The sequence below is a fragment of the Microtus pennsylvanicus genome, chromosome X, assembly GCF_037038515.1.
Source record: "Microtus pennsylvanicus isolate mMicPen1 chromosome X, mMicPen1.hap1, whole genome shotgun sequence".
NCBI lineage: Eukaryota > Metazoa > Chordata > Mammalia > Rodentia > Cricetidae > Microtus > Microtus pennsylvanicus.
Window position 1 is genome coordinate 24,091,389 of NC_134601.1, and position 26,131 is coordinate 24,117,519.

Here is a 26,131-nt window from a genome sequence, read left to right on the forward strand (position 1 = left end):
CAAAAGCATGATATGTAAGTATATCAGGAATTTGGACTTCAGGGTATCCAGCAGCCTCTTCTGGCCTCCAAAGGCATCTGCACATACATCACACACACACACACATACCCTGAAGTTCACACACATGTATAAATTAATAAAATAATTTGGACTTCATCAATTATTTTACTATAAAATTCTTGTTAAAGGGTTGAAAAGATATGTCCAGATCAGACAGAATATTTGTCAATCAAATATATATTAAAAAGACTGTTATCTGTAGTGCATGCTTAATTCACAAGGAAAGCAACCCAATTCGAGCATGGGTAGAAGATAGACAGTATTCATCACTCTTTTGGTTGTTCAGCTGCTGTAACAGAATCACAAACCTTGGGCAGCTTTAATGACAAACATTTACTTCTCAGAGACATGGAACGTAGGATGTCCAAGACCCAGGTACAGGCAGATTTAATGTCAAATTAGAGGGTTTATTTTTCTTTACTTGAATGTGGCTATTTTCTAGTCAAATCTACATTTTGCCAAGAGGATGATAATTTATCTTGTGTCTCCTCTTATAAGGGCATCAATTTAACTCATGATAGTTTCAGTACAGCAACTTACATTTTAAATATATTCTCCCAGACCCATAATAAAAGCACACACATTTTTTTTTTATTTTAGGGAGGAGATGGAGCATTCTGTGTAGCAATCGCTGGGAAGATAGTTATCATTCAATATGAATACAGGATAGAGCGAATCATGGAGTAACCAGTAGCAGTGATTAATACTTCTGTAGCAACATGGAGCACTTTAAAATAGTGCTTAGTAAAAGAAATTAATAAATAGTGATAAATAGCACATTATCAAATGAGGAAAAGACACATTTATGTAGTAGAAAAGTATGCACATAGTCAGTACAACAGAATAATTGTTACTATAGGGATGGAATACATGTTGAAAGTACAACATGCTATGCTTCATATATGAAAAGTCCTTATGTTAAAGGCATGATTTCTAGGACAACGGTTTTGGGGAGTGATAGAAACTTTAGGAGATTGGTCCCAGTGTTTGGTTATTAGGTCACTGGAAAAGTGTCCTTAAACAGGATCATTGCAACTCAGTCTTTTAGGATCTTCCTGATTACTGCATTACGTGTTAAGGTGGCTAGCCATCCAATGGACTCCCTCTCAGTGCAGGCCTTCACCATATATGCACAGAAAAGGTGCTACCAGGTATTGACTGCAACCTTTAAAGCTCTGAGCTGAATAGTGTTTTTCAAACTATTTATTAGTTACTTGCCTCAAGCATTTTGTGAATCTAACTAATTTAAAGAGAGGTATATTTATTTATTAATGAAATAAAAAGTATTGGAAAAAAGAATAACATATTATTGCTATTATTTGAATATAATTTGTTCTCTTGAACTCCAGTTGAAATTTCATCCCCATTGTAAGCTATTTCAAGAATGGATTTACTAAAACTACAATATTAAGAGATGGAACCTATAAGAAGAGTTTATATTCGATAAGATCAACAAGTTGGAACCCTAGTGACTTGAGGAAAGAAAAGCCAGCAAGAACAGGGTCACCAGGTGCAACCTCTTATCCTTGAATTAGAATAATGCACCAAAATAAATTCTTTCAAGAAAATTTCCAATCTATTGTATTCTGTTATGGGCAATAGAAAACTCAGATGAATATTACATAAAGAAATTAAGAAAATTAAAAATAAAACAAAACTGAATATGAGGTTGAACAAAAAGGGCAGGGACAACATATTAGAAACCATTAACTAGGACCCAAACGTCTTAAGTCTGTCATTAAGAAGAGTCTTTTACGTAGTCAGAGTCACTCAGCTCTCTCTTCTTCGATTTCTTCATCTAATAAAGATGCTGGCTGGAATTCACCAGGTATTTCAAAACCACAACTCAACTATGCCATTTTATTCCCTAAAACAAACAAATAAAAGCACTTTGTCATTTGTGTCTGTGCACTATAGATACTTGCTTTCTCCACTTTGCCCACTTGTGAGTTTTGGCATCAACTGCTGTTCCTGAACAAAGAAACTTCTCTGATGACATCTGAGAGCGGCACACAATCTATTGGTATAGTGATAGGAATTTAGAACATAGTTTGATAAGACATTCCTTTAGCATAATAATAGCAGGTTCACCTGTGGGACTCACAAAAAAAAGTCTTCACCTATGGGTTGTTGACAAGATTTATAGTACCAGGTGAGGGTTTTTCCCTCTGGAGTGGGCTTTGTATTTAATCTGAAATTCATTGGTTATCCTCATAACATTTTCACCAACACACCACTTTTGCACCCACAAATATATCTTGCTGTGTTAGTCATTATTGTAGTTTACAGATTCACAGCTGGATAAACTGTGGATGCCCTGGGTAGGGTGTGTGGTGGTTCAAGGATGAGTTGGCAGTGGAAATGAATATAATCAACATAATTATCTTCATATATAAAATAGTTTTTTGATTAAACAGAACTGTGAGCTCTCACTGTAAACCAGGCTGGCTTCAAATTCATAGAAATATTCCTTTCCTCTGCCTCCCAGGATTAAAGATATGTGTGTGTCCAACAACAACAGCAACAACAAAACATTCAAATTTTGATGAATGACAATTTGTTTACATTTTCATTGCCAGTGTCTTTGTCACAGTGTCACTGTGAAATCCAAGGTTGTAAAGAATTTGCTCTTGTTTTAATGATTATTATAGGTTTGCCCCTTACACTTAACTCTCTAGGCCAATTTGATTTAATATTTATGTTTTGGGAAAGGCTTCACCTTTCTTAGTTTTTGCTTGTGGATGTCCAGTTTGGTTCTCACCATCAGCTGGAAATTCTATTATTGAGTATTGAATGTTTTGGACATCCTTGTATAGTTTGGTATTCTACTAGGTATAGTTTGGAAAAAGTTTCTTATGTTTCAGGGGTAAGTTTTGGATGTTCTATTTTTTGTTTGTTTGGTTGGTTTGTTGGTTTAGTTTGTTTTTTGAGGAACTTCTCCCTTAGACCTGCTTTGCTGTGCCCAGAAGATTTTGAAGCATTGTGTTTTCACTTTGGTTTGACTCCAGGTATTTGCTAATTTCCCTTGTGATCCATCAGCCACTGTTGTGTCACTGCTTTTTAATATCTACAACTTAGAAATTCTCTGATTTGCCTTCTATAATTTATTTTCAGAATCATCCTATTGTAGTCAGAGAAGATATATTAAAATATATTTATGGTAACTTAATGGGTAGATTAGCATACTGTATGTTTTGGAGACTGTTTCATATGTACTTGAGAAAAATATTCTGTTGTTACTAAATGTTTTCTCCTTATAGTGTTTAAACTAGATGGTTTATTACATTGTTTAAGTACTCAATTGGTTTTCTGAACTTCTTTATGGGGGTTTTATGTGTTACAGAGGAAAAAAATATACTGCACTTACCACATATTATCCTGAAACTCCTGAATCAATTTTTAAATCTACTTGTCAATTCTTGCCTTTTGATTAGATAGTTAATCCATTTATATTTAAACATGTTACTGAAGGGGAAAGGCTTACTGAATCTATATTGTTGTTCATATTCTTTGCGCATTGTATCTCTTTTCCATTTTCTGCATCGCTGTCATTCTTTGTGTTTGGATGACTTTTGCAGTGAAGTGCATAAATTCTTTTCTCGTTTACTTTTGTTTAAATTGTATAACTACTTTCTGTGTGATTGCAATGGCAATTGCATTGAACATTTTAAAGTTTAAATTATACTTATATTAACTCAATACAATGTAAAATGCTGTACCTATAAAATGTCTTGTTCCACCTTTTTTTGTTATTAATGGAATGCTGTTTTCGCATTTCTATTGCTGTGATAAGACATGTTAGAAGGACTTTTTGTGGGATACCAGCTCACATAAGACAACATGGAGACTTATTTTTAATTATGAAAACTCAAGCTATAGTTTAGGCTTGTCCCACTATTTCTTATAACTTGAATTAACTCATTTCTATTCATCTACATGTTGCCACAGAACTTGTGGTTTTTTACCTCTCCTCCTGCATGTCTTGCTCCAGGTACATCTGGCTGGTGATTCTGCCTTTCCTGCTAGAGCTTTCTCTGTATAGAAATCCATGCTATACCTCCTGCCTAGCTATTGACTGTTTAGTTTTTTTTTTTTTAATTCAAACAATCACAGTGACACATCTTCACGCAGTATAAAGGAATATTCCACAACAAAACATCATGACTAAAAATGATTCAGAGAGCAAAATATTTATTCACAGCTATTCATTGACAGCAGTCAGGACAGGAAGTCAAGGAGCGTAGGAAACTGTAGGCAGGAGCTAGTACAAAGGTCAAGGAAGAGTGCTGCTTACAGGTTTGCTCCTCATGGCTTGTTCAGCCTGCTTTCTATTTTTAAAATTTAATTTATGTTTTAAAAACAATTTTTTTCAATATTACATACCAATCTCAGTTCCCTCTCCCTCCCTCTTCCAGTTCCTTCCACATTTCTCCCACCCTACCTTCATCCACTCCTCAGAGAGGATAAGGCTTCCCATGGAAAGGCTGGCTCAGTTGTTTTTGTGGGTATCCCCATCATGGTCTTGACTCCTTTGCACCTCATATTATTACTCCTCACATCTTTTTGACTGGACTCTGGGAGCTCAGTCCAGTGCTTAGCCATGGATCTCTGCATCTGCTTCCATCAGTTGCTGAAGGTTTGTGTTTGTCTTTCTTCAGGGGTGACATCACCCTCAATGGACTCAGCCTTCCCATAACACTCGTTAATATAAATGCCAACAGCCTGATATTATGGAGCCATTTTCTTATTTGAGGTTGCATTCCCTCAGATGACTCCTGCTTGTGTCAAGTTGACATAAAACTAGCCAGTACATATAATATTACCTTTTGATACAGAAGTGCCTAAAAATAAGCCAATGATTTTTGTAAATATGTGTCATCTTAAATTATGTAAAAGATAAAATGTGGCTTTACAAGCAAATGCCACAGTGAAACTAAGCATTAAATGAATATTTGTTTTATTTTAAGTTTATTAACCTATTAAATTGTGGAAAAACTTTAAAATTCAGTTATAAATAGATTTTGCCATAATGCTTGCTTTCATAATTGATGATGTTTTCATTGTTTGTGCGATCATTATTTCTTCATATGGTTTTGCTACTGTTGAAGAGTACTTTCATTACAACCTTGGTTAAAATTATCATAAAACTTGTTTGACTGGTGTCATCTTGATTTATTCCAAATTATAGAACACCAGTTTTTATGTATGATATTCTCAGATGACAGTTGGTTTTCATTCTGTATTGTTTTCTAGTATTTTCAGGTCCTGATGTGAAATCTGTTTATCATCTTACTGGGAATTCTTATGTGTTCTGAGTTGCTTTTCTCTTACAGCTTTCAAGATTCTCTCTGGTTTTCACAAGTTTGATTCTCACATGTCAATGGAGTTCTCTTTGAGTTCTTATTCAATATAAGTTTATCTTAATTAATATTCATTGAGCTTCTTGGGTAATTATATTCATGTTTTGCATCACATTTGAGAAGTTTAGCTCATTTTTTTCAAACATTATTTCTACCCTATGCTCTCTTTTTGGCATCATTACATGGCATGATCCCTTGAACTTAGTACATTATATTCTGTTCTACAGACTTAGTAATTTTATGACCGAGTCTTTCCTTTACCTGTATTTAAATATGCATTTAAATCCCTGTAGTGCATTTTCATATCAGGTGTTTGACTTTTAAGTTGTAAAACTTCTTTGGAGGATTGTATATTTCTTTGTTGATAATTACATTTTGTTCATGCATCATTTTCTTTACTTTCTCCACATATTTTTAGATATAGCAATTTTAATTAATGCATTTGTTTAGTAGACATCTGGTCTTTGGGAAAATGTGTTTTGTTTGTTTGTTTGCATAGGAAATTCTTCCTTGTTTCTCTGTATCGCTTATGATTTTATTGTTGAAACTATATATTTTGATCTAGCAATGTGGCAACTCTGAGAACCGTATTCCCCTCATTCTCAGAATTTGCACTGGGTTTTCTTTTACTGATTAGTAGTTTATATATATATATATATATATATATATATATATATATATATATATATATATATATTGAGTGCAAGTCTGTCATATAAGTTTAAGTCTTATCAGATTTGGGAGGGCCTGAATCTTTCATTGAGTGTATGTTGACACTTTCCAGTTTCACCTTTATATACAACTATTTTTTTTAAAAAGTTCTAGTCTTCATAGTCTTGTTTCCATGAAATAAAAGTGAAAGGGAAAAGGAAGAGTTTGTTTTTAAAATCCATTCCTTTTCATTGCGGATGCAGAGGAAGGGCTTGGGACACTTTAGGAAGGAGTTGCAACACAGTTGGAGTGGGGTAGCTATAATTGCCTTCCTATATGTGTGTACACCTGTAATAAGAGGATACTACACATGATCGTACCACAGATAACTAAGGTTCAGAAGGCAGAGTCCTTGTTGTCCATCTCAGCTTCCGTAAGTGTTTTATAATCTGCTCCAGAAACTTGTGCATCACTACATTCCATGAGGCTGTCTGGAGTGAAGGAGGTAGCTAGCTATGGCTGAATTCATACCCCAAATTAACCTGAATCTGTTGTCTAAGCTAGCAGTTCTCAACCTTATGGGTCATAACCTCTCTGGTGTCAAACAATCCTTTCATAGGGGTCGCTTAAGATAGTAGGAAAATATATATTTACATTATAATTCATAACATTAGCAAAGTTACAGTTATGAAGTAGCAAAGAAAATAATTTTTTGGTTCTGGTCATCACAACATAAGAAACTGTATTAAGGGTCACAGCATTAGGAAGGTAGAGAACCACTGATCTAAACCTTTTCAAAGAAAATTGCCAGCCTTCCGTGAACTCCAGAGACTCAGATATTTAGGTCTTGCTGATTCTGCAGGTGCATTTATGATACAGAAAGAATGCTGTCTGCATTATCTACACCATATCACCTAAAACTTTTGAATCCATTAGTTTTATCTTTTTCTCTTACTAAATTTCTATAAATTTCTTATTTCCTTTCAAATGTTTCATCTCTGAGTGACTCTCTACTCATTGGTCTTTTCTATATTACTTCATTTATAATTTTCAAAGTGTTAAAAAGATATAATGAATATAACATGTCAATGCTTCTGAGATATTGCATTCAATAAAGAAACACTTAAAGTAGATAGCCATTCAAAGAGGGAAAATTATAGCTAGGAATATCTTGTTTCACATATCCCTAGATTCTCAGATAAATTTTGATTAGGGAATTTTTATCACAGAACAATACAGAAGCAGAGGGAAATAGGTTTATTCTCACACAAAAGGTAGAATTTATGATCTTGGCTGTGAAGAAAACAAACAGCTTAAATTCTGAAGAGCAGGTGGCATACTTTACTGCCTTTGTCTAACATGTACACACAGACAGTAAAACTACATTAATCCAAACTACATTAATTTGGAATCTGCAAAAATTTCAGTCTTTCCAACTTAAATGTATGTTTATTACAGGGACACACACAAAAACACACATACACTCGTGTGTGTGTGTGTGTGTGTGTGTGTGTGTGTGTGTGTATTCAGCTATATAAACCAGACTAAGTGTAAAGATAAAAGGGATCCCAACTTTTGCTGAAGCTTTTGTATAGAAGGAACATGATGATCACAAGTGATTATGCATTCACGAGAGTCATTATGGAATTCTGTTAGGACTAGAGTCCAAATTCTCACTACTTCTCCCCTGAGGTAATTAAACTGCTTTTATTTCAGCATTTTATTTAGCTCAGCTTGGGTTTTCCCTCCAAAGAACTGATGAATTAGTCTATCTGGACCAATTTGAATGGATTTGACTATTTGGACATGTGTGAATACACTATCCCATATGGTCAAATGATAAACTCATTTGTTAGGGTTTAGCCAGAAAAAAAAAAAACACTACGGCCGCTAGTAACAAAAACCATTGATTTCTCTTTTACTGTAGTATTTCAAATGATAAACATGTTTTTATAGGGCTGCCTTCACAATGGAGGTCTGTTTCTATACATGAGATTTTAAATGCATCTTATTTATTACAGGCGATGAATGCACTCCATTCCTAATGAGAAGTTGGCTACCCGACAGTTAGGGACTGAAGGACCAGGGCAACACAGTCTGTTGGTCTGTAATAGAAAATCAAACAGGTCATTTCACAGTCATCAAACACATGCAGGGCTGCCTTACTGGTTTACACGCCTTTGTCGTTTAGGATGGAAAATTATTTCTTGCTTTATAAAAAACATTCTTCACATATACCTACTTTACATATAGAGGTGGTAGTTAGTAAAAATATATGACCCAAACTTGGAATAGATTTTCCAAAACTATAAACTACCTTATTGGAAGGCATTTCCTTTCTCTTTCCCTCTCTTGAAAAGCTTCACTGCTTTTAGGACAGGAGATATTATTTCAGAATTCAAGATTTAAAGCATTTTCTTGGTCCCACAATAAAAGTAATAAAGCTTTTACTGTTTAAAAGAGGTGGTGTTAATATATTTAGTGAGAATTTCAACAACTTCGAAGTAGTTCAGTTTCTGTGGTGGAAGTGTGAGTGCCATGGTACATGGGTGATATCAGGAATCTCTGTTATTTTCTCTGTTGATTCCTGTACCAGCAGTGATGCAGAGTTGCAGTTATTGCAAAGAAGGATTCACTGAAAAGAATAATGTACTGGTTTCTTTCTTAAAACAAATCTACTAGGACAAAAGTAAGAGGGAGAAACTGTAAAATAACATCTACACTCCCCGCTCAGGTTTGTCAAAAGGGAAGAGGATACAGAGATTTTAGCTGCCAACAGGACCTGAGCTTCAAATCAGGGCTCCAGATGAGAAATGGGGTAGAAAATCAGATGTGTTAAAGCCTTTAGGACAATGCAGTGTTCATGCAGATGAGCTGTAGGGGAAGACTGCAAGATCTGCAGCAGTTTTCCTGCATCAGGTGAGAAGGAGTTCTCAAGAGTAGGGGATAAATAACAGGCAATGAATTCTGTGGAAGAACTTGGGTATCTACTGCAAAGATTCGGCCCTAGAAATTTCTCTTTCTGAAAATGAAGTTACTAGGCAAAAGTACAGTGTTTTGAATCTATTCATTTTGTCGCAATTTCCAAACAGAAATGCTTTTGGATCTAGGAAATATGCAAGATGAAATAGACACAAACAAGCCTTGACGGGGAAGTTTTCTATAGATTGAGTCACGTTGGTTCATGAAGAATTTAAATAATATTTTATCATTTTAACTTCAGCTTTTGTTTGGATTGGTTTATTTACTTTTGAAGTACTTCCAAGAAGCTAGAAAACATTATAAGGAATTTCTGGAGTAGGAATAATGAAGGAAATACTAATTCCAAAGGAGCTAGTTTAGAATTCCAAATGATCTGAGAATCTGAGAAGGTTTATTTGAATAACTTGCTTTCCGTTGGTAACAGAAGGTTACAGAGGTTGAGTAAGTGTTCCAATATTAAAAACTTGAAAATGTAGAGCCACGTTTAGCTGAGCACAAAATCTATCAGAGTTTGATTTCTATGTATTTTTAAAATAACACTGCAGGCATTATTATGCCTGAACATTTATATTCTGCTGCTAATTGAGTCTTCTTGATTCTTAAGAAACTCTTTCAGATCTCTGCCTCCCTTCTGCTCTGAAAGGCATCATTCACAAACTATAATGATTTAATACTACCAGAAACCTTGGCTTTTATGAACATCCTTAGTCTCTCTGTCTTTAAGAATTAAAATCTATAACTCTGATGGAGATGAAACCGTTTTTTTTTTTCAGACGACTTTTATCACCACAACTCCTTTCTTGTGGCTTTTATTGTCATATAAACACAGTGATTATTTAATCCAGTTTGATCAAAGTAGTCTTGATATGTTATCCTGGAATAATTTTTTTATTTTATTATTAATATAGTAAGATTTAGGGTCACGCAGGAGACTAGGTGGATAAGTCTTTGCTGTATAAGACTCCCAACTTTATTTTAGCTCCCTAAACTTATTTAAAGATGAGATGGGCAGCTGAGGATAGGGAACCTGAAATGACCCTATCCTATAATAATACTGACGAATATCTTGCATATCACCATAGAACCTTCATCTGGTCATGGATGGAGATAGAGACAGAGACCCACACTGGAGCACTGGACTGAGCTTCCAAGGTCCCAATGAGGAGCAGAAGGAGGGAGAACATGAGCAAGGAAGTCAGGACCACGAGGGGTGTACCCACCCACTGAGACAGTGGGGATGATCTATTGGGAGCTCACCAAGGCCAGCTGGACTGTGACTGAAAAACCATGGGATAAAACCGGAATCTCTGAACATGGCGAACAATGAGGGCCGATGAGAAGCCAAGGACGATGGCACGGGGTTTTGATCCTACTTCATGTTCTGGCTTTGTGGGAGCCTAGCCAGTTTGGATGTTCACCTTCCTAGATATGGACGGAGGGGGGAGGACCTTGGACTTTCCACAAGGCAGGGAACCCTGACTGCTCTTGGGACTGGAAAGGGAGGGGGAGAGGAGTGGGGGGAGGGGGAGAAGGGTGGGAGGAGAGGGAGAAGATTGGGAGGCTGGGAGGAGGAGGAAACTTTTTTTTCCCTTTTTTTCAATAAAATAAAAAAAAATGAGATGCGTGAGCCAGCTGCACAGAGTTACCTTCTGATTTTCACACTGCACACTCCCTATATGCATGCATATTCACATACAATAGCAAAAATCAGGTCTTGTGTTTGGAGACATGGCTCAGAAACTAAGAGGTGTTCTTTGGAAGAACACAGGTTTTATTACCCAGCACTTACCTTGTGGATCACAATCACCTGTAACTCCAGTTCTAGGGACTCTGTTGCCTTCTTCCGACTTCCTTGGGCACCAGACACTCAAAATACTGCAAGGCATAAACAACAAAGAAACAGTCATGCACATAATTTTATAATTCAGGTTTTGACAAGAATTTACATGGAATTTATATATAAAACTTATTACTTTCAGATTCATTACTTGCCACAATTATCTTGCCTCATGTATCTTCTATGTAAAATCCAATATCGCATTTCTATTCCACTTTTATGTTGTTTCTGTTTCAATTTTAATCACCCTTTACATAGAATTTGTTCAAGCAGTAAATATTTTGTGAGTGCCTCCCATGTTGTCAACATTGTTCTAAGTGTTAAAGTTGGAGCAGGAATAGGACCGATAACATTTCTGATTTCAGAGCATTCCAATATTTATGCCTTGCTGCAGTTGGAAATGTAGTAAGAACTATATTGATGCATTGCCTCACTGATTTATTCTTTTTGCTCATTAGATTATCTCTGGCTTCTCAGTATTTTGAACAATAAATGAGAGTAATTGAAAATGTAGTCCTTTCCATTTCCAGGTCTCTAATAGGCAGGGAAGATATAGCCATGGTAGTGACTTGAAATTGTTGCCCAGTGTTCCAGTGAAATGGTCTATGTGGACATCTTCAGGTTGCTGACCAATGTTACAGACCTCTATCCTTAGGGGTACATTGATGTGGGAGTGTCATATATCAATCTGTTGATTTCATTGGCTAAGCAATAAAGGAATTGCCTCGGCCCATTTCATTGGTTAGAAGATAGGTGGGAGGAGTAGACAGAACAGAATGCCCAGAGGAAGAGGAAGTGAGGTCAGACTCGACAGCTCTCCTCTCCGGAGCAGACGCAAGAGAGACGCCATGCTACCTGCTCCAGGGAAGACGCACGCTATGAAGCTCCGACCCAGGATGGACTTAGGCTAGAATCTTCCCGATAAGCGCACCTAGGGGCGCTACACAGATGATTAGAAATGGGCTAAATTAATATGTGAGAATTAGCCAGTAAGGGCTAGAGCTAAGGGCCAAAGCAGTGTTTAAATGAATACAGTGTCTGTGTAATTATTTCGGGGCATAAGCTAGCCGGGCAGGTGGCTTGGGTTTGGAGGACGCAGCCCAGCCGCCGCCCCCTACTACTACAGTACATCATAAAAACAAAATTCCCTTTTTTTAGTTCATAACAGGCAGCATATATATATATATATATATATATATATATATATATATGTATATATATATATATATATATATATATATACATCAGCTTTGAAAATAAGTTTAAGCAAAAATTATGTCGAATTATTTTACCCAGATACACATTTCTCATACTTTAAGAATAGAAGTTTATTTAAAAGTCTAGTTGTTCTTCAACTTTCAATGGGATTATCTATGGATGAAATCATTGTAAGATGATAGCAGCCTATGTTGCAAATGTCTTCAACACACTAGAAGTGGGAGACATAGGTGGACATTGTGAAGACATGATAGGATACATAATCATAAAAGTGAAATACCCAAAATCTGTTGCAACACAACAGACTAAAATGTCCGTTGCTCACTCTCATGATTTCACAGTTTATGGGGAGTCACAGCTCGTTATCACCGCATAGCATTAAGAGACAGTATTGTGTTGTGTATTGCTAGTCTGGAAAAGGATCATAATTTGAAGTAGGGGTTCTATTAGTTATGATATTTTAATTGGTAAAATCATTTATTTAATCTATGTGTATACATGCATGATATATGTGTATATGCCTCTCTGTGTGTATGTGTGTCTGTGTGAATATGGCATTCAGAAGTCAATGTTAGGTGTCTATATCTTGACACCTTTTTTCTGAGACAAATTCTCTTCCTGTATGTGGAGCTCATCCATCTGTATAGCCTGGCTGTGAAACAAGCCTCTGAATGCCACCTGTCTCCAACAGAAAAAAAAAGAGAAGGAAGACAGTCTTTCAGGCATTAAAGATACAATAAGAATATAGATTCATTGGTCAAAGAAAATGTTAAATGCAACAAATTTTTAACCTAGAACATCCAAGAAATCTGAAACACAATGTAAAGACCAAACCTAAGAATAATAGGAACAGAAGAAGGAGAAGAATTCCGACTCAAAGGTACAGAAAATATGTTCATCAAAAATCATAGAAGAAAACTTTCCAACCTAAAGAAGTTTATATGGTTATGAAGGTAAAAGAAATTTACAGAATATCAAGTAGACTATACCAAAAAAGTCCCCTCACCATATAGTAATCAAAACACTAAACATACAGAATAAAGAAGGACTATTAAGAACTACAAAGGAAAAAGGCCAAGTAATATATAAAGGCAGACCTATCACAATTATACTCAACTTTTCAATGGAAACCATGAATGCAAAAGGTCCTGTACAGATGTGCTGCAGGCAGTAAGAGACCCTGGATGCAAGCCCAAAATACTTTACCCAGCAAAGTTTTCAATTACTATCACTGGAGAAAGCAAGATATTCACGACAAAACCAGATTTAAACAATACCTATCCAGAAATCCAGCTCTACAGAAAGTACTAGAAGGAAAAGTTCAATCTTAGGAAGCTAGCTGTATCAATGAAAACACAGATAACAGATAACCTCACACCAGCAAACACAAAAGAAGAGAAGCACACAAACAATACCACATAAAAATAACAGGAATTAACGATCACTGGTCATTAATATCTCCAAATATCAATGGACTAATTTCGCCTATAAAAAGATACAGGCTAACAGAGTGGATATAAAAATAGAAACCATCCTTCTGCTGTATACAGAAATTACTTCAGAGGAAAGGGTTAGAAAAAGATTTTCCAAAATCAAATGGATGTAAGAAACAAGCAGGTGTAGCTATTCTAATATCTAACAAAATAGATTTCAAGCTAAAATCAGTTAAACAAGATGGAGAAAGACACTTCATACTTATCAGAGAAAAAAAATATCAAGATGAAGTCTCAATCCTGAACAACTATGCCCAAACAAAGAGCACCCAAATATGTGAAAGAAATATTACTAAAGCTTAAAACTCAAATCAAACCCCACACACTAATAATAGAAGACTTCAACTCCCCACTCTGACCAATGGACAGGTCAGCCAGATGGAAACTTAACAGAAAAATGAGAACTAACAGATGTTAGTTCTCAAGAGGACTTAACAGACATCTATAGACTAGAAAAGAATATACCTTCTACTCAGCACCTCACAGAACCTTTTCTTAAACTGACCACATACTCGGTAACAAGCCAAACCTCAACAGACAGAAAAATTTGTAATAACCCCCTGTATCTTATCGGATCACCATGGCTTAAAATTAGAAGACACTAATTGCAGAAAACCTACAAACTCGTGGAAATTTAACAGTACTCAGTTGGATCACAGCTGGGTCAAGAAAAAAAATTAAAAAAAGAAATTAAAGACTTCCTAGAATTAAACAAAAATGAATGCACAACATACCCAAACCTATGGGGCACTATGAAATCAGTGCTCAGAAAAAAATTCATAGCATTAAATGCCTACATAAAGAAAGTGGAGAAATCTCAAACTAGTGACTTAATCGCACAATTGTAAGCTTTAGAATAAAAAGAAGCAAACTAACCCAAGAGGAACAAATACCAGGAAATAATCAAATTAAAAGGGCTGAAATCACTAAAATAGAAACAAAGAAAGCAATACAAAGAATCCACTGATTCTTTGAGAAAATCAACAAGATAGACAAACATTTTTCTAAACTAATCAAAACACAGAGAGAGAACATTCAAATTAACAAAATCAGAATTAAAAGCGGGGATATAACAACACACACCAAGGAAATCCAGAGAATCCTTAGGTAGTACTTCAGAAACTTGTACTCCCAAAATGGAAATGGCATGAAATGGACAATTTTCTAGATAGCTACCACATACTGAAATTAAATCAAGACCAGATGAGTAATTTAAATAGACCTATAACCCATAAGTAAATATAAGTAGTCGTCAAAAGTATCCCAACCAGAAAAAGCCAAGCACAGAATTCTATCAGAATTTCGAAGAAATAATACTCTTCAAATGATACCACACAATAGAAAGAGAAGGAACAATGTCAAACTCTTTTAATGAGGATACAGTTAACCTCATACCCAAACCACACAAAGACTCAATAAAGAAAGAAAATTACAGACCAATCTTCCTCACAAATATTAATCTAAAAATATATAATAAAATAAAACCCAATCCAAGAACACGTTTAAAAAAATCATCTACCATGATAAATTGGTTTCATCCAGACACACAGGGATGATTCAACATATGAAATACTATCAATGTAATTTATCATATAAATAACCTAAAAGAGAAAAATTATATGATCATCTTAATAGATGCTGAAAAAGCATTCAACAAAATGCAACACCCATTCATGGTAAATGTCTTTTTTGGAGAGATCCAAAAGACTCTAAGATATCATTTTACACCTGGCAAAATGGCTAAGATCTAAAACACTAAATGACAGCTTAACCTGGAAAGGGTGTGGAGTGGGAGTGCAACTTTGTGCATCCACCTTGGAAATCAGTATGGTGGTTTCTCAGAAAATTGGAAATCAAGCTACCTCAAGACCCAGCCATACCATTCTTGGGCATATACCCAAAGGATGCTCAATCAGACTACAAGCATGTTTGCTCAGCTATATTCATAGCAACATTATTTGTAATAGCCAAAACCTAGAAACAACTTAGATGCCCCTCAAACAAAGAATGGATAAAGAAAATATGGTTACATTTATACAATGGAGTACTACTCAGCAGTTAAAAAAACAATGACATATTGAAGTTTGCATGCAAATGGATGGAACAAGAAGAAAACATCCTGAGTGAGGTAACCTAGACCCAGAAAGAATAGCATAGTATTACTCAATCATAAATGGGTATTAAATATAAAGCAAAGGATAACAAGCCTATATTCCAGGAGCCCAGAAAAATTAGGTAACAATGAGAACCCTAGAAGAAACATACATGGATCCCCCTGGGAAGACAAGATCTCCTGAGAAAATTGGGAGTATGAGGTGGGAGAAGAAGGAGGGTGGAAGGGGAAGAAGACAGGAAATAGAAGGGGGCAGAAGAACTTGAGGAAACAGGATAGTCAAGATGGGGGAAGGACAGAGAGGAAGAGCAAGGAAAGAGACAACTTGATTGTGGGAGTCATTAGGGGCTAGCGAGAAACCTGGCAGTAGGGAAATTCCCAGTAATCCACAATGATGACCCCAGCTAAGACCCTAAGCAATAGTGGAGAGGGTGCCTGAACTAGCCTTTCCTTGCAATCAGATTGATCACTACCTTAATTGTCATCATAGAACCTCCATCCAGCAACTGATGGAAGGAGATACAAAAATTCACAAGAAAGCACTGGGCTGAGCTCCAAAGGTCAAGTCAAAGAGAGGGAATAGTGATAATATGAGCAAAGGGGTCAAGAACAGGATGGAGATACCCACTGAAACAGCTTAACTGAGCTAATGGAAGGTCACTGACCAGTGGGACCAGGGTTTATCACTAGTGCATGAACTGGCATTTTGGACCCCATTCCCTTTGGAGGAATACCTTGACCAGCCTAGATATAGTGGGGAGGGCCTTGGTCCTGCCTCAAAGTGATATGCTAGACTTTGTTGATTTCCCCATGGGAAGCCTTACCCACTGTGAGGAGTGGATGGTGAGAGGGGTAGGGGGGGATGTGGAGGGAGAAGAAGCAGGGGAGGGAGTGAGACTGGGATTGATATGCAAAATAAGAAAAAAAACGTTTTTTTTTAAAAAACAACTTAATTAAAGGAAAAAATAAAATACTGAACTCAATTACAAAATAAATAAATAAAAATACTTTTAGAGACCTATTTCTTATGTCTTTTAAAGAAGTACCTAGGATACAAATTTAAATAAATAACTAGAGTGGTTTAATATTAGGTGTTTATTTTTTTTTTAATTCAGGTTTTATAATAAGTTTGGAATGGTTCAGGGTTAGAAATTGGCTTACTAATAAGTCCAGTTCCAAAGCTTTCAAATTTCCTTTGTTTCAAGGGACTTGGTATGACTGAAGCTGATACTTTTGGGTATTGTTTTCTTAGACCCCACATAAGACAGCTATTGCTATGTTTCAGTCCTCTCCTAAAGTCTCTATGTCACTTTCTATTCCTGCCGACAATGAGTAAGAGTTCCTGCTGCCTTTTACCTCTGCCAACATTTGATATTGTCTGTTATTTTGATTATTAGTCCTCTAGCTATCTTGCTCAAGTTTAAGTGTTTCAGAACTCTATCAGTTTTAGTGGTTGTCATTAGCCATTTGAGGTAATAAATCTTTTTTTTGCTTTCTATCTATTAATTACTATTCTCAATATGATCTTCAAACTACCTAAAAGGAAGGTCTGTGACTCAACTGATTTTTATTTGACTTTGGATGAGGCTTATAGTAATTGCTTGATGCTTAATTAACCATTTGAAAATATACTGGATACAAAATAAGAATGTGTATGCATGTGTGTGTGTGTGTGTGTGTGTGTGTGTGTGTGTGTGTGTGTGTGTGTGTGAGAGAGAGAGAGAGAGAGAGAGAGAGAGAGAGAGAGAGAGAGAAAGAATGAGAGAGAGTTCAACTATATTATTGCAGGTTGAAGTTTGAAAATTTCAATTTGTCTTTCCTTCAGTTTTGGCATTTCTCTATATATTAAAAAGGGAAATAGAATGACAGTAATCACTAAAAACTGAACTGGCAAGTCTCTAAGGGACTGCTAATTCAGATACAGGCTTTATTGTGTCTGTCGGTTAAATTCCTCCATGAACGTAGATTCAAAGTGACTAACCAACAGAAGAAAAAAGATGAAAGACACTGATAAAAAGCCAGCATGTTTGCAGTTTCTCCCTACAAAATAATCAAATTCTATATGTGTAGGAATTGACTTTTATAAATTTAGTTGACATAATTGTTGCAAGTTAGAGTGTAGCTTGTTGGAGGAAAGCTGCTTGTTGGTTTATCACACCGAAACTGTATTAATTAAATCACTTCTGGGCTCATTAACTCTATTTTCTTATTGGCTAACTCTTACATCTTAATTTAACCCATTTCTCTTAGACTCTGTGTCGCCATGTGGCAGTGGCTTACCAGGAAAGATTCAGCATGTCTGACTCTAGCGGTGCTCCATGGCTTCTCTCTGACTCCACCATTCTTTCTCCCAACATTCAGTTTAGTTTTCCCCTCCAAGCTGAGTTTTGCCCTGCTATAGGTCCAAAGCAGTTTCTTTATTCATTAATGGTAATCACAGAATACAGAGGGAAATCCCAAATCAATAACTCATTAATTTACACTATTTATGAAAACCTTATTACTATTATTACTATATATTAAGAAAATAAAAATTTAAGCAAATATCCCTATCCTCTATATCACAAACCACGTGCTTCTGTGGATCTTCATCGTGTTTCGCAAACTCATATATTGAACTTTTAACTCCCAATGTAATAGTGTTAAGAAATGGAATTTTTCAAGAGACAAATCTAAAAGCAGTCTTGAGGTTAGGACCGTGCTGGTGACATTATAAAGAAAACAAAATTTATCTCTACCCTGCTTCTGTTTCCCCTTGCCCAAACACCATATAAGAAGGCCTCTGTAAAACTGAGAAACAATCATGGAACCTGCATCATTATGCAATGGCTCCTCTGCATATAGTTATTTAGCTTGAGGTTTTATTGGACTCCTAACACTGGAAGAGGGGGTATCTCTCATTATTTTGCCTCTTCTTGGTACCCTAGTTCTCCTACTGGACTGCATCATCCAGCCTTGATATGAAGGGTTGTGCCTAGTCTTATTTCTTCTTATTATGCCATCTTCCTTTGATATCCCTAGAAGGCCTGCTCTCTTCTAAAGGGAAGCAGAGGGGCAGTGAATCTGAGGGAAAGGGGAGGTGGGATGGATTTGGAGGAGAGGGGGGAAGATGTGGTCTGGATGTAATGCATGAGAGAAGAATAAAGAAATCAAAAGCTTCTGCCAATATATCAAGAAGAATGCTCACAGAGAAATCAACTACACTGGCACCTTAATTTTGGATTTCTGGCAAAACAAGTTTGATGTTAAATTTCCTTAGCCTCCTATATTTGTTATGGCACTGAGAGCTGACTCTCACCATTTTTGAACTGACTCTGACCATTTTACCCATATTCTACTCTCCACAAAAATAGCATTTTTAACAATGAAGATTAGATTAAATATTTGCACAGAGAACTTCAGGTCAGGGACTACATTTATAGTTTAGTGAGGAAAGTGCTTGTCCAGTACACTGGAAGTCCTGGGTAAAATTCTTAGCACCTCATGGAGCCAAACATGGTGGAACATGCCTGTGATTCTGAAAACAGAGACAGTGGATGCAAGAATTGCAAAATTTCAAGGTCATCCTCAGCCACACAGCAAGTTGGAGGCCAGCCTAGATTATGTGAGACTCTGTCTCCCCCAGTTCACTCCTAAGGTCCTGATAATTACATAGGAACTACGTGATGGACTGAATTGAGCTCAGTTTACACTTGTGGTATTAACCTGCATCAGAGCTAGTTTGATGTATTAGTAAAGCCAAGGGGCTTATGTATGTTATGGTTTGAAGTACCCCTGTTTACAAACAGCCATTTATCGAATACATGGGACACTGACTCAAATGACAAAGAAACAAATGGTAAACCTCTCTCTATAAGGATTACTGAACGAGTGTCCCTGCAGGATGAGAAAAACAAAACACTAAATAGGATGAAAGATTTGTATTTATCGGGATGAAGAGATACAGAGATAGAACACTGTAAATCAGAAGTAGCTAACACTTACATAAACGAAGAATTCCCAGGCCAATCTAGATTTCTAGTCTCTGTTGAAAACTCAGATGGAGAAGCACTGGTACAGCTTTCCTAACATTGTCACTATCAAATTTGAAAGGGAATTTACTCTTTTTTGACACAATCCCAATGGTTTGCCATATCTCTCATACTCAGTGTGACTGTATTATGATATCTACCATACTCCCAACTCCCAGGAAACTTTCCTGTTTGTTAACCTTTGTCTAAGAGCTAAGAGGGTACAGTTAAGTACGTCTTCAACAGTGTGAAGACAGAAAACTCCTTCACAGTGAAATGTAAGAGACACATTTAGTCTGTAGTCATACCTCCCAGAATGCACTGGCTCATCTGATCTCAGAAGCTAAGAAGTGATCAGGCCTGGTTAATATTTGGATATGAGAGGCAAATTGAATAAAGAATGAAGTAGTGACAGGGATAAAGAGCATGCAGGAAGGTGACCTTGGCCTATGTGAAGTTAACATGGGTGAGATCCATCAAATTTTAGATGGCAAGGCTTTATTTTATGAAACCTTTCCAACTTGTTTTCCAAAATCCTCTATACGATTAATAAGATAACCTTATGATGCTGTTATTGCTATTACTTGCTTCCAATTCAATACTTCATTTTCCAATTTATTCTAACAATTTCAAAATAATCTGCAATTGCCATTCTGAATACTCACATTGTTCAGGATGATGTAGGTTAATAAAATTTTTTGTTGTCAGTCTCCTGCATTTATAATATCTTCTTGAATAATCCATTTTATCAGAGATACCAAATTTCAAATGTATTTTTACTTCTGAATTATACAAAACTGAGAAATACAAAGGGATGTAAGATTACAAAGACATAATATTATCAAAATGTGATGACACACCCACCCAAATTTGTTTTAAGAAGTATCTTATTTTTGTTGTTTTGAAAAGAGAAAGAAATGGTTGCTGTGGTTGTTTTTTTCTTTAAGCCTGACAATTACCATGTGATGAACAAAGATTATTATTATTAGCTGACATAAGCACTTAATATAGTATCTGAACAAAGAAAATCCTCAGTAAATGTTGCCTTTCTTCTCCGACTTATTTGCTTCCTTTCTACAGCTTTGTTCCTATTATTTTATGTTGGGAAATAGAATTGCATGTGTATGAATAAAGACACTTCATTTACTCCCCTGATTTTTGTTATTTTCCAAAATTTACCTTAAGACTTGGGATTAATCAATCCACAAGAACTATGTCATTTTCATTGATGTTTGTAGTCTTTTTTATTTTCAACTTATACTCATTTGTTAAGCTAGCATAGACTCAAATTTATGAGACTCTAGGTTGCCATTTTTTTAAATCTAGACATCCTCGTACTTCTTTCATCACGTAGTGGTGACCTTCCATTGATTTAGACGTTTAACATTTTAAAAAAAAACAATGCATAAGAGACTGGGGAGATGGCTCAGAGGGTAAAATGACTACTGATCAAACATCAGAATCTGAGTTTAGATTTCCAGCACCCCAAATAAAAGTTGAATAACATAAAGGTGTACATCTGAAACCCAAAGAAAAACATATAGCTATCCTCCTAGTTATGGGAAGTAGAAAAGATTGCCGGGCAAAAAATTGGGATCTTGGGGGTGGGGTGGGAATGGGGTAAGGGGAGATGGGGAGAGAAAAGTGAGAAGGGGAGTATGGGGGAACTTGGGGAAACAGAATGATTGGGATAAAGGAAGGTTGGATAGGGGAGCAGGGAAGCACATATCTTAATTAAGGGAGCCATCTTAGGGTTGGCAAGAGACATGGACCTCGAGGGGCTCCCAGGTGCCCAGGGTGATATCCCCAGTTAGTTCCTGGGGCAGCTGAGGATAGGGAACCTGAAATGACCTTATCCTATAGCCATACTAACGAATATCTTGCATATCACCATAGAACCTTCATCTGGTGATGGATGGAGATAGAGACAGAGACCCACACTGAAGCACCAGACTGAGCTCCCAATGTCCCAATGAGGAGCGGAAGGAGGGAGAACATGAGCAAAGAAGTCAGGACCACAAGGGGTGCACCCACCCAAGGACACAGTGGGGATGATCTATTGGGAGCTCACCAAGGCCAGCTGGACTGTGACTGAAAAAGCATGGGATAAAACCGGACTCTCTGAATATGGCAGACAATGAGGGCTAATGGGAAGCCAAGGACAATGGCACAAGGTTTTGATCCTACTTCATGTTCTGGCTTTGTGGGAGCCTAGCCAGTGTGGATGTTCACCTTCCTAGACCAGGATGGAGGTGGAGGACTTTGGACTTTCCACAGAGCAGGGAACCCTTACTACTCTTCAGACTGGAGAGGGAGGGGGAGAGGAGTGGGGCGTGGGTTTCTGTCTCTATCTCCATCCATCACCAGATGAAGGTTCTATGGTGATATGCAAGATATTCATTAGTATGGCTATAGGATCAGGGCCATTTCAGGCTCTCTCTCCTCAGCTGCCCAAGAACATAGTTGGGGACATTTCTCTGGACCCCTGGGAACCCCTCTAGCGTCAAGGCTCTTGCCAACCCTAAAATGGCTCCCTTAATTAATATATATACTTCCCTGCTCCCATATCCATCCTTCCTTTATCCCAACCATCCCACTCCACAAAGCTCTCCCCATCCTCCCCTTCTCACTTGTCTCTCCCCATCTCCCCTTTCCCCCATCCCACCCCACCCCCCAGTTCCCAATTTTTGCCCAGCAATCTTGTCTACTTCCAATATCCATGAGGATAACTATATGTTTTTCTTTGGGTTCACCTTCTTATTTAGCTTCTCTAGGATCGTGAATTATAGGCTCCTTCTCTTATATTCTTTTTATTATGCTTGCATCTGTAGTTCCTACTCATTTACCCCAATTTTCCATTTCCAGAATTCCCTCAGGTTTTTTTTTTGCCTCTATTTCAGTTTTCACGTCATGAACTGTTTGCTTCACCTGTTTGATAGTTTCGTTTTGTGGTTTTCTTGGGTTTCTTTAAGAGATTTATTGATTTCTTCCAAATTTTTGTTTGTTTTTTCCTCTATTTCTTTAAGGTAATTTTTCATTTCCTCTTTAAGGGTCTCTATCATCTTCATAAAGTTATATTTAAGGTAATTTTTTTCTGTTAATTCTGGGTTAGGATGTTCCTGTCTTCCTGTTGTATGACCATTGGGTTCTGGTGTTATGACGTTGATTTTTAAGTTATTAAATACATTTTTCCATTAATGTCTGCTCATCTCTTTTTACAATTTGTACAGTCAGTGTTTTTGCCACTTGGCCCAACCCTTGCAGTCAGTGTCTGTGTCTCAAGGTTCCTCTCTTGGACCAATTTTTGCAGTTGCTGTCTGTGTCTTAGGGAGCCATTCTTGGTCTGCCCTGTGCAGTGACCGTTTGTGTCTCAGGGGGCCACTGAGGTCTCTGGGAATGGGTGGGTGTGGGTGTAAAATGGGACTTGTGATAATGACACAATATTCATTAGCTGTCTCATCTAGGTGATGATCCATGGTTATTTACTTTCAGATCTTCTTTCTGTTAGAAAATAGTGTTCCTAATTTCAAAAAGATGCAGCAAATATCGGTGCTTATAGTCACAGCCTGGCTGAGTTCAGTGCCTGAAATCCACATGAGACTGAATAGATACAGCCCACTCCACCACGTCATCTTCCAACTTCTGCAATGCATCATGGCAAGCATGCAGCTGCCTGTCCCCATTGTGCACACACAAACATAAATTAATGAAAAAGCAGATGAATAAATAAAAATAGTGTTTATGGAAATTATGGGAACTTAAGTGGGCCTTGCAGCATAGAAAACATTTTTATTGGTCTAAGAAGAAAAAGGAAATCAAAGGTTACCATGGTAATCAGAAACTCACTGTATGGAAAGAAAAGGAATGGAAGGGTCATGGCAGAGTGGAGAGTTGGTATGCTTGAAGCAGAGGCAGTGTGTAAGTTTGCTTTAAAAATGAAACAAAGGGCTATAAATAGATTGATGTTATTGAATGGTCTTCGTCGAATAAACATTTGTTGTAAAGGAGGTCTTAGGAAAGACCACTCATCCTGTAGTTATTTTCCTACAGGCTGTATCAGTGAGTGCCTGCAATTTATCTGCTTAGTCACATAGCTATTGCCACAATACAGGCACAAAGTGATAAAGACACACTAAAGGTAAAAGTAATGGGAGTGCTTGTTTGTTAAGCTGTGAGTTCATGGTCACCACAATCAGTGCTGCATATCCCTTAATGAATTGTTTTGAGACTTTTCAGGACTGCTATGATGATTTCAGTTTAGAGCGAATTTCCATGCACCAATTACTATAATGTTCCTTTGGTTAATATGAGGCAAAGTAACTTGTATATAAGTGCTTGACTACCAAAAGTAAGAAAGAAGATCTAGAAGCTTAGTACTCTAATTCTTCTCACAAGACCCTGTTCTAAACCATATGAAGCAAAAAAGCATTGGAACTTTAGTCTCGAGAGATTGATTATTGCAATAATAGAGGATCAAGAAGAGCCTAGTAATTGTGCAGAGCTGTTAGGACTTAAAGGTAGATCTGTGAGCATGTGTTTCAGTAAACTAGCTATCTCAACTCTCTGGTATAGGCCACGAAACAAAAGGAGCAAGTGAACTGTGAAATGACTGGAGCACATTTAAAAGGCTTATAAAGAGGCCAGGGTGGAAGTAGTACAAAGAGATTTAACTATCTAGGAAGAGACTAATAGCATTAAGTAGAAGGGAGAAGACTGGTAGATTTTTACAGTTTTAAAATATGATTACATTTTGACCCTGTATGTTACCCTACTAAGATGAGCATACTAAATAACATATGTCTGCATAACTACAAATACCCTGAAGAGGCTGAGCATGGCAGTACAAGCCTGTAAATCCCCACACTAAGGTAACAAAGGAAGGAAGATTGCTGTGCGTTTGAAGACAGCCTGGTTTACATGGGAGGATTCTCAAAAACATGTACTGTAAAAACTGTTGTTTTCCTTGCAGCCAGAAGGATGATGATCAAATAAGGCAAGAAAAGGATAAAGGGTCTGCGGGATGTATTAGTTGGTCAACTGCTTGCTGTGAAAGTCTTATAACCTGAATTTAATTTCTGGAACCCATGTTTTTAAAAAAACAAAAAAATGAATAAAAAGATGCACTGGTGCACATATTTCATCCAGGTACTCCTATACCAAGATGAAATACATAGAAAGCATTGCACTGAAGTTCAAGTAGTCATAGAAACAAGAGAGACCCCGCCTCAGCCATTTTCAAAGATAGAACCAGCTCTCAAAAGTTCTTCTTTGACACCTACACATACACTATAGCATGTGCACATTCCATGCCCACTAAATGAACAAACAAGTAATTTGAAAATGATATTTAGTTTAAAAAGTAGCTGTCAAAAAGATCAGATGTAGGACAAGAGGCCATATTTGGATGCATCTAGCATTAAAATAATAGAAGTGTTGATAATAAAAAATTAGAGAAAGAACCATATTAAAAACATTAAAAATTAACAAGAAAATATTCTGTAGCAAGGGTCACTAAAAAGAAAACTAAGATTAAAATAAGCATTCAAGTCCTTGAAAGAAAAAAATTAGAGTATTCTGCATATGATGCTTGCTGGCTTCTAAATTGCCTTGCTGGTTCTTTGGTTTCTTATTGGAAAGAGCTGGGAGTGTGTATTGGCATCAGCAAAGGAATATCCGACTTAATGAAGATGAAAAGAAAAATTAGCACATCTGGAGTGAATGGAGGGACAAAGGGCCAACTTCTGGGGCTCATTGGCTGGAGTTATGAAACTGTGTCAGTGTGGATGGATGATGCTCCCAGGCTCCTGGTGCTTAGGCCTAATGAAAAGATCAATTCATCAAGCTGCAGACAAAACCAAACATGCATAGGAGAGGACCCCTGTGAGGGGCCAGGACGAAGACAGACTCTGTCCAAGACACTTTAGAGATTCATGCTTTTGGAAAACAGTAACATTTTTTTTCTGGCAACTCGGAAATTCTGCACGTATGTTGGAAAGGCTCAGAATGTATTTGATTTGCTCTGAAGCAGGTGTAATGCATTCAAAACAACGAGGCCGTCTATTGAAAGCCAAGAGAAGTGAGAGAAAAATCCTTGAAGCAAATGAATACTTCTTTTGGCAAGCAACCCTTCCTGGTTTCATCTGTAGTTCCAGCTGAGCAGCAATTTGGGCATGCATGTGATTTGACCTGCCATAGAAACTAACTCAGAAAGCTTTAAGTGTCACACTTTACCTTACAACTTGTGTGTTAATTTCAGTCACTGTTTGGAGGAAATTCAATTTGGAAACTGAAAAGGAAATTAAAAAGGATTTAAAATTTAAAAGTTCAAGGGTTTTTAAATGTTTTTAAGTATACATTAACTATATAGAATAACAAGTTTCATAATGATGTATTCACACCCTGCTATC